Genomic DNA, 9,888 nt, shown 5'->3' with positions numbered 1-9,888 from the left:
TATTTTAACATCGGGTTAAATGATAAATTTATTAGCAGAAAGTGTTGAAATATGTAAAATTTAATGTTAAAAATCTATAGTTTACAAGTCAAAGATGCGAAGGAAAACATTTGGTTTAGGAACAGAAGAAAATGAAAAATAAGTAGAGGTGATTTGTTTATTTGGGACAGAGTACGTGTGTACATTGGACGCGTGTAAAATAAATACGGCGCGTCGTGCATTGATTACACAACAGGAATAATATCATAACTAATTCACGGAATTCGCTAATTGCATCTGCTCCAGTTCAGTCCAGTCATCTGCCATCCCCGAACCTCCCGCATCATCCGCTTACTAGCCAAATCGGATGGAATTAATATTGGCAGTAATTTAAACAGCATTAATTATGAACGATATCCGTGTAACAACGGATCGAGTATTGGTGTTAGCAAAGAAGTTAATGATGATGTTGAATGAGGGTTTGCGAATGAGTCATCAAGGTATTGGGAAAGAGAGTCGAATGAGTAAGATGGTGAACGGAAATAGAGTGCGGTGGTCTCCGTGACTAACGCACCTATAGATACTTTTTCGAGTTGGAATTGATCCAGCTATTAAAAACCAACCTGTTCGGACGTTCCAAAAATACATAATTGAGGTAATGATCTAGTGTGGAGCACTGTGGCAACATTTTTGGCAATCCTAAATGAAGCCTCAGCGTCTGTCCGTTCGTCTCTTCCATCCACAATAACTTCCAGGTGACTAATCTTGTTTGACATTCCCCTTGGCAGCAGCCAATATTTTTTCCCATCGGCTATTCGTTATTCTTTCTAACAGACTTTTTCAACCTTTCCTTTCATCTCTCTCCCTCACCATTCCATCCACATTCACGGTAAATCACCGCGTATTTTTAAAAGCAACAGGAGAAAAAAAAAACGCAAACCTCACGCAGATAAATCTTTCTTCTTTCTTCCTCACCGAAGCTAAACTAACAACAGGTATATTATACTGATTCGACGACGTTTATTTTCGTACCGCGCATAAATTTGTTACTCTAAATTTACGCGCGTTTCCCAATCGAAATTAATAATATAACTATAACAAACAAAAAAATCTGCTGCTTCGATAATTCTTGCCTCAACTTTCCTCCTCTTTTTTTTTCCAGCTGTTTGTTTCATTCCCTTTTCGTCGGCAATTTGCGGCGAACGAAAATAAACTTGATTTATGCCCAATAAAACGGATTTCCACCTCAATTGCGAACACTGTTACAAAATACGTTTTTGCGTCATTAATAATATCATATTTCGTGCTCGATAAACTTTCCCCCGATTTTTCTCTGCTTAACAAAAAATAACAACAAAACGAAATAGTAAATCACTGCAGCTGCGTTTCTCTTTCTCGATGACGATAAAGCAAAAAATTTGATCGGATTTGGGTCATAACGAGTGAAAAATAAATGGTAAATACGAAATTCTTCAACTCTATTTAATTGACAGTAAAAACAAAGAATTGGGTCATTAAAATAAATATTCGCGATGAATCATCTTTTAACTAAATTAGCTATTTTCTCTGCTTTATATAACAATTAAGAATTGGGATATTTCAATAAATGCCGTTTATTTTATAATGGAACAATGAAAATTCTCAAATGTTTCTTTACAGAACAATAAAATTGAAAATTGGGTCATTTCAATAAATATTCCAGATGAATCATCTTTTAACTAAATTAGCTATTTTCTCTGCTTTATATAACAATTAAGAATTGGGACATTTCAATAACTGCGCTTTTTTTTATAATGGAACAATGAAAATTCTTAAATTTTTCTTTACAGAACAACAAAATTGAGAATTGGGTCATTTCAATAAATATTCCAAATGAATCATCTTTTAACTAAATTAGCTATTTTCTCTACTTTATATAACAATTAAGAATTGGGACATTTCAATAAGTGCGCTTTTTTTTATAATGGAACCATGAAAATTCTCAAATTTTTCTTTACAGAACAACAAAATTGAGAATTGGGTCATTTCAACAAATATTCCAGATGAATCATCTTTTAACTAAATTATCTATTTTCTCTGCTTTATATAACAATTAAGAATTGGGTCATTTCAAAAAATATTCGAGATGAATCAACTTTTAACTAAATTACCCATTTTCTCTGCTTTATATAACAATTAAGAATTGGGACATTTCAATAAATGCGCTTTTTTTTTTATAATGGAACAATTAAAATTCTCAAATTCTTCTTTACAGAACAATAAAATTGAAAATTGGGTCATTTCAATAAATATTCCAAATGAATCATCTTTTAACTAAATTAGCTATTTTCTCTACTTTATATAACAATTAAGAATTGGGACATTTGAATAAGTGCGCTTTTTTTATAATGGAACAATGAAAATTCTGAAATTTTTCTTTACATAACAACAAAATTGAGAATTGGGTCATTTCAATAAATACGTTTATTTCAAGATGAATCACCATCGTCTTTGAGCGAAATTTATATTTACTACAATGACTATTTCTATTATTGTTTATTATAAGCGTGCTTAAGTTTATATTTGGATTTTCATAAGCCGTGAAATATGCCCGCTGTGTCAACGTTGCAGGTTTTTGTATGCAAAACACAACATGTGTATCATTTATTATGCGTTGCAAAGTACGAGATTCCGCATTATTTTTAGATCAAATTAGCACGAAGCTTTCCATTCGAAATGATTCAGTTCTTCAATAAAATCCTTTTTTTTTTGTTGAAAGGTTGCAATAACGCAAAAAGTTTGCTATTAAATAATATTCTTTAGTTTTAAAGAAAAAATAAATGTACGTTAGTTTTCAAATTAGTTCTGAATAAGTTTAAAAAAATTGAGATGAAAAAGAAAAAATAGATATTTTTTTTTTTGAAATTTATGCGATCCGAATTTACGTGGATTACTTTAGGGCCGTTGCAGGGAGATGGGCGTACTGCGAAATAATAATCAAATGCGAAGTGTCGGAAGATGATTATGCAAGAAGTGATGAGCAAAGTTTTCATTACGGTGTAATCCTGGAGGTCGCATCTCCGCCGCCGTTCCACCTCTCCGAGCCGTGAGCATCCTACGAAGAGTTTTTAAGTCTTCTCTTTAGGCACCTTTTACGACGCTCTCTTTATATGCAGAAATAATCATCGCCACTTGACGAACAAAAAAAAACAACAGCTTTCACACAAAGTACATAATAATTGTATTATATCACTTTATAATTGATTTGTTTGTTTAATAATAACGTATTTATTTAATTTACAAATCAATCTATTTGTGTATTTACACTTTTGGCTTAACGCTATTAAAAGTATATATTTTTAATTAAGTTAAAATAAGTTTTTATAGTTTAATTTCAGACAAATTTTTCAACTTAAACTGTGTTCAAACAGTTTAAAAGAAGTTATTAACTTTTAATAGACTCTGTGATTGAGAGCAGACGAGAAGTAGGAAGTTGCAGTGTTTATTTGTTTGGTGTTTGTGTGGTAAAACGCGAGGAATCGGCAATTATAAATAAATAAATAAATATTGTCGGTGCATCAAAAGCGGTCACCGGAATTGCTTGTTTCTGCGCGAAAGAAGTTCACACACGAAAAAAGAGCATGCACAAATAAATACGTATCAAAAAATGTAGAGAGACATCAAAGAATCTAATTAGTTTTTATGGTATGAGGTTGAGGTAACTTTTTTTTTTAAATTGTGGATGATGATCACATGTTGTTAATGTTGTTCTTCTTCGTTCGGTTTGAAGGTTGCTGTTGTTGTTGTTGATGTAGTGGTTGTAGTAGGTTGAATGTTGGAGGTTGTTATTTTCTGTTCGGACGTGCAACGGACGGGCGGAAACCGGAAGTCGGGCAAGCCTTCCGGTCTTCTGCACGCGACCCACCGTCCGATGATTATGCACATCTTCGCGTGCGCCGCATGTAGGAATGGATGGGGAAAGGCAGAAGTCGCGGGGCGCAAGGAAGTTGTATACCGATACCGACCTGATATGACCCGTGTGCTTCTTGCTTTGCTTGCTAGAGCTGTGTGTATGGATATGACCATGGTTTTCATGTCTACCCTTATCTTCCATAACGAGCCTGAAAAGCCTGAAATATTATTATTCCGATATCTGGACATTATGCCCTACACGTGCATACATTTCCCTTTAATCTAGTCCGGACTTTTATTTCTCTTCTTTTTTTTAACTCTACAACTACTTTTCCTTCCACCCCTATCCTTTCCCAACGATCCTAGTTTACTGCTGAATTAATTGCCACACTAATCCGTCTGTTCATCCTGTTTGCTTTAAAGATTAGCTTTACTCGCTGATAACTACAGATTTATATCGCAATGATACATTCTACACTCCGCATTTCATTTACATTTATTACCTTAAACAACTTCAAACTTTGTAATTGATAAAATTGTTTTTAGTCATTAAAAAGTCAATTAATTCATTCATTCATTTCCAAACAATTATTACTTATTCACATATTAATTACATAATTATTTATTATTTCAATTTCTTTCTATTTTTTTTTTAATTTTCTTATATTAAAGTAATTAATTAATAAATACCATGTTTATTATATTGAATTTCTTAATAAAAAAAATCTATATTTTCAGCTAAGAATTTTGAAAAATTGACAAATTTTCAGTCGATAAAATAATTGAAAGGTAATAAATAATTCCTATAAACAGATAAATTTTATCAAGAAAAGTAAAATTTATCTTTTTAACAACTTGATGAAATTTGGGTTTATTTGAAAATCAGCGTTAAGCTAGCTAATTAAGTATTTAGAAATGAGCCATTCGTTTTGAAAGTGACTTAAGTCCATTTATCTTTAATTTGAAATACTTAAGGTTTTGCGTTTTTACAAAATTAAAAATATACGTAAGATATATGGTTGACTTGCAATTTTAAATCGCATTTAAGGGATTTAATTATTAAGTGTATAATATGACCTTGCTTACCTTAAAAGGACTTAGGTCACTTTCAAAATAAAAAATTGTTTTGTTACAAAAAGTAAAAGAGCTTAAGTCCGTTACATATAGCTTAAAAAATAGAAAAAAAACATTTAAATTATATTTTTAGATAATAGAAATAAATTTAGTAACAAGTTAACTCGTTAACATTCTCAGTATGCGGGAGTGATTTGAAGTAGTTATGGTGTTCCGGAGGTATATACCGCAATAAGTCCATCATGTGTCGGTATTTTAGTGATGTGATGTTTCTTATACTTTTATATAACGATGGCAATACAATATTCCCAAATATTGCCCCAAATTCCGTTTAATTTTATGAATTTTCTGAATATAAGTACCACTTCTGTGTTCTCTGAATCCTTCATTGAAGGTGCTGTTTTTTAAATTCTCATTCTCAATTACTTCCTCTGTTGAAGAATAAACTTCTAAAATTCTCCTTCTTTTTTTAAATCTGTTGTATGACTTTAATTCCTCTTCACTTTCAGAATCAAGAAATCTTGTTATTTTATCCTTTCCCATGGGATTAATAATTTCTTTAAATTAAATATTATTTTTTAAATTTCAATTTAATATCAAAACGTAATTTAAATTACCTTCATCACAGCTTTCAACATTTTGGGCCGCACTTTTTGACATCGTCAATAAAAAGTGGACTTAGGTCACTTTCAAAATTAGGATTTTCAGTATTTATATTATTTTTAAAATGTAGGTGATATAAAATTTTCAAATGTACTAAGTATATTTCAATACCGATTTATTTTTTTTACAGTTCAGCATAAATAAATAAATGTCACAAGTGCCAACTTGATAAAAGATGAAAATGGACTTAAGCCACTTTCAAAATAAACGGCTCAAAATATTTGATTGTTTAATTGTAAATAATTTGTGGATATATGTGTCGTTTTAAATTGGATTTAAGCAATTATCCAATATACATCGTATTAAAGGGGGGAAGGAAGTGGAATTGGGAGTTGAAGATGCGAGATTAAATCCCCATCCGGTGTTGTGATTTAAATACACGGATAAATATACCGTTGGGGGAGTGGAGAAACGGAGGCGGCGGTAGCTTCTGCTTGTTCGGATCAGAACGAGAGGTTGTATGGGTGCAGAAATCTTACGATTTAATAGGTTCTATTAAATTATATCTGGAAACAAGGGCCTGTGTCATATAAGGAGAAACATAATGAAGACAGACTCGAGCGAAGATTTGATTACGGCGGCGTTTGACGCCGCCGGCGAACAAAGGGCGCCCGAGTGCCGGGGGCTTAATCGCATTGCCTTTACGTCGCACACAGCCGCCCCCCACACACAACCGCCTCTCCGGATATATATACACACACACACACACACATTCACGCGTTTCTGAATAACTGTTGAGTTTAATGCATACACACAGGGAGAGACGCTTAACCGCCGCCCTCCCGATCCGTTTCGAACAAAACCGCCGCCCCCCAATTAAAGAAACCCAAGTTGTTTCGGGTAAGAGGGGCCAAAGTCGTCGACCCACGGGACATCATCAACGGCGAAGCAAATTAACTCTGATCCCTCTCGGGTCGCATAACTTCACCCTCAAAACCATTCAAAACCCTACCCTTGAAGAACAGGTGTTTCCTGTGAACTAAAAGTAAAAAAAACTAAGAGTACAACAGTTCAGACTCGACAGATTAAATGTTTTTCAGTAAACTTTATATTTGATTATTAAGAAAATGAAATAATTTAAAATATAATTATAATTATTAATATTAACTAATAATAAAATTATTTACAATTTAATAATTGTAACATTTTCTCAGTTAATGAGAAACACATTTTCTTGCTTCTTTATTAATTATTGATAATTTCTCTTATAAAATATATTTTTTATATATGAGACGTTTATTTTGAAAGTGGCTTAAGTCCATTTTCATCTTTTATCAAGTTGGCACTTGTGACATTTATAATTTATGCTCAACTGTCAAAATCACGTACATTTTCAAAATAATATAAATACTGAAAATCCTAATTTTGAAAGTGACCTAAGTCCACTTTATATTGACGATGTCAAAAAGTGCGGCCTAAAATGTTGAAGGTAATTTAAATTACGTTTTGATATTAAATTGAAATTTAAAAAATAATATTTAATTTAAAGAAAATTATTAAACCCCTGGGAATGGATAAAATAACAAGATTTCTTGATTCTGAAAGTGAAGAGGAATTAAACTCATACAACAGATTTAAAAAAAGGAGGAGAAAATTATGTTGAATGCGATTTTTAAGAAATGAACCATATAAAATTTTATACAAAACAACCATGGATGAGAACGCAGAATTTAAAATTCGTGATTTATTTGCCACGTCGGGGCAGACCTAAAAAATTTGGGAATATTGTATTGCCATCGTTATATAAAAGTATAAGAAGCATCACATCACTAAAATACCGACACATGATGGACTTATTGCGGTATATACACCATAACTACTTCAAATCACTCCCGCATACTGAGAATGTTAACGAATAACTTGTTACTAAATTTATTTCTATTATCTAAAAATATAATTTAAATATTTTTTTTTTCTATTTTTAAGTTATATGTAACGGACTTACGCTCTTTCACTTTTTGTAACAAAACAAATTTTTATTTTGAAAGTTACCTAAGTCTTTTTAAGGTAAGCAAGGTCATATTATATACTTAATAATAGCGACTTTTTAATAGGATGTATAAAATTAAATCCCTTAAATACGATTTAACATTGCAAGTCAACCATATATCTTACGTATATTTTTAATTTTGTAAAAACGCAAAACCTTAAGTATTTCAAATTAAAGATAAATGGACTTAAGTCACTTTCAAAATGAACGGCTCATATATTTTGTTATGTACGTAATTAAGGTAAAGTTGATTTTGATATGATAAAGTAAAGTATTCTTGGGTTGTTGTAAGTGCGAAATTTAGTTTCTGTGTGTGGAAATTGATGGTCGAATCAAGGTTGCAAGGGAGGAGGAAGGGAACAGGTGCCGTGACATCGGCGAATGAATATTACGCACAGGTAAATAAATCAGGTAAACAAATAAATTCCAGGGGGCCCCCGGCTTTTAAATATACTGAGGCATGCAACGCGAATAACTTGCACGAGAGCAAGAGAGATATCGAGGAAATAGTTTGCGTATGAGAGAAACGGAGACTCGGAGCAAGGCAATAAGTTAGTGTTTTGCGACTTAATTCCTTCTGGATTTATGTTTGCGCTGCGGGGGCGGTTGGGGTACGGTAGTCTACAATACCGGGCGCATCCGCCAAAAAAAAAGAGAAAGGTGAAGAAAAACCTATAGCAGACCATGAAACGGCGATCGCTATCAGTTGAAAGTGATAGTGATGAAATATATCTGGCGCTCATGAATATTTGATTTCTTCGCCCTCCAGACACACACAGACATTCACAGTGAGTTTGAAAAGTGTAAAAAAGGGGAAAGGAAAAGAGAGGCGTCGCGACGTCTCTCCATAAAAGTGATTTGTTCCAGTTGGAAATGGGACAGGGACGATAAGGGGGCGCATCTGTGCGCTCGCCGTTCGCGAAACCAAATCTAGAATCAATAATCAACTTGTTACGCGCGAAACTTTTCGCATGCTCAAAATTGCGTCTGGAACAGAGGGTGAATGGAGTGAGATGGACGGATGAATACGGTGAGAGAATGAGAGAAAAAGGAGGGATGAGAGTGGCGGAATTAAATCAAATCCGAATTGCAATTGCGATCACACGAAAACGTCATTTCGTTGGCCCCGAAAATGGGTTTTTAAACTTTGTTATCTCCACAGTTGTCGAAACGCTCTGCAGCTAAATATGGAATAGCCAATGATTAATTACAAATCTTACTATTGATAAATCAGTTTTTTCTTTAACAATCAATTGAACAATTTGTACAATTCAAATAAAATAATAAATTATTGTCTTTGTTCAATTTCAATTAAGTAAGTAAAGAAATTTATATATTTTGTATTAAAATTAGTTCAATTTATTGTAATGATAATGTTTCTTTTGGTAATGATAAAAATATAACACAAATCATTCGGTAAAATTCTGTAAAATTATGTGAAAGTTATTGCTCTACTTATCACTACAAATTGGCTTCTAAATTGCTTTATTTACATATTTTTCTTTAAATTGTCAAAAAACACCTGTTGCTCTCTACTTCAATCATTAAAATATGATTTTTTTTTACTAAAATCAAAATTTTCATATTTTATGAATTAATGATTAATCGGCGTAAAATGAATCCATATTTACAGTGAGGTAACTATAGGGTTTAGTTCTAAATATACTCGGTCCATTTTTATGCGGTTTTTATTTTAAGAAGCATTTTTTTAAATAACTATTTTATGCAATTTTGACACGTTTTGATACAAATTGGCAAACCATTTCATCGAAAAAGATGATAATTCTGAGATGAGCATTCAACACGAGCTTCAGAATTGCATTTTCTGGATATCAGGAATTGTACAAAAAATAGCAAAGCCATCGCAAAGTTTAATCACTGATTATATTGTCAAAGGGAAAAAACCAACATGCGAAGTTGAAACTAATTTTACTTGTGAAGAATCATTATCTTCAGGACATAGATCTGATATGCTGACTATCTCTTCTAGTGATGAAATTGATTTCGAACCAGTTCGCAAATTATGCCGAACACTCTCATATAACGACGATAATTCTAAAGAAAAAAATCTATAGAAAGATTAACTTTCATAAAAATTTTCTGTATTTTTTTTTTTGTAAAATTTTTCCGTATAAATTTAGAAGGAATATGTTATATTTTTCTGAAATTTTATAAACTTGTCTATGATTGTTAACGTTTTTATAAAATTATGAATAAACGTTTCAGAAAGAATATAGTAAGACTAATAATTTTTCTGAAATTTAATAAACACTTTTTTATGCGATTTTCGG

General features: G+C 32.1%; 1 protein-coding gene across 3 annotated transcripts in view; it reads left to right on the top strand.

Moving 5' to 3' along the window:
- Nucleotides 1-9,888, top strand: part of LOC108564707 — a gene marked incomplete at its 3' end in the record, with an annotated part of 148,317 nt that overhangs the window by 9,057 nt on the left and 129,372 nt on the right. The window contains 1 exon segment of one of the 3 annotated variants that reach the window (XM_017923805.1): nt 649-734. 3 annotated transcript variants of the gene reach the window in all.

Source organism: Nicrophorus vespilloides, unplaced genomic scaffold, assembly GCF_001412225.1.
Source record: "Nicrophorus vespilloides isolate i.1.1-1 unplaced genomic scaffold, Nicve_v1.0, whole genome shotgun sequence".
NCBI lineage: Eukaryota > Metazoa > Arthropoda > Insecta > Coleoptera > Silphidae > Nicrophorus > Nicrophorus vespilloides.
This window is presented reverse-complemented; position numbering and strand designations above follow the sequence as displayed.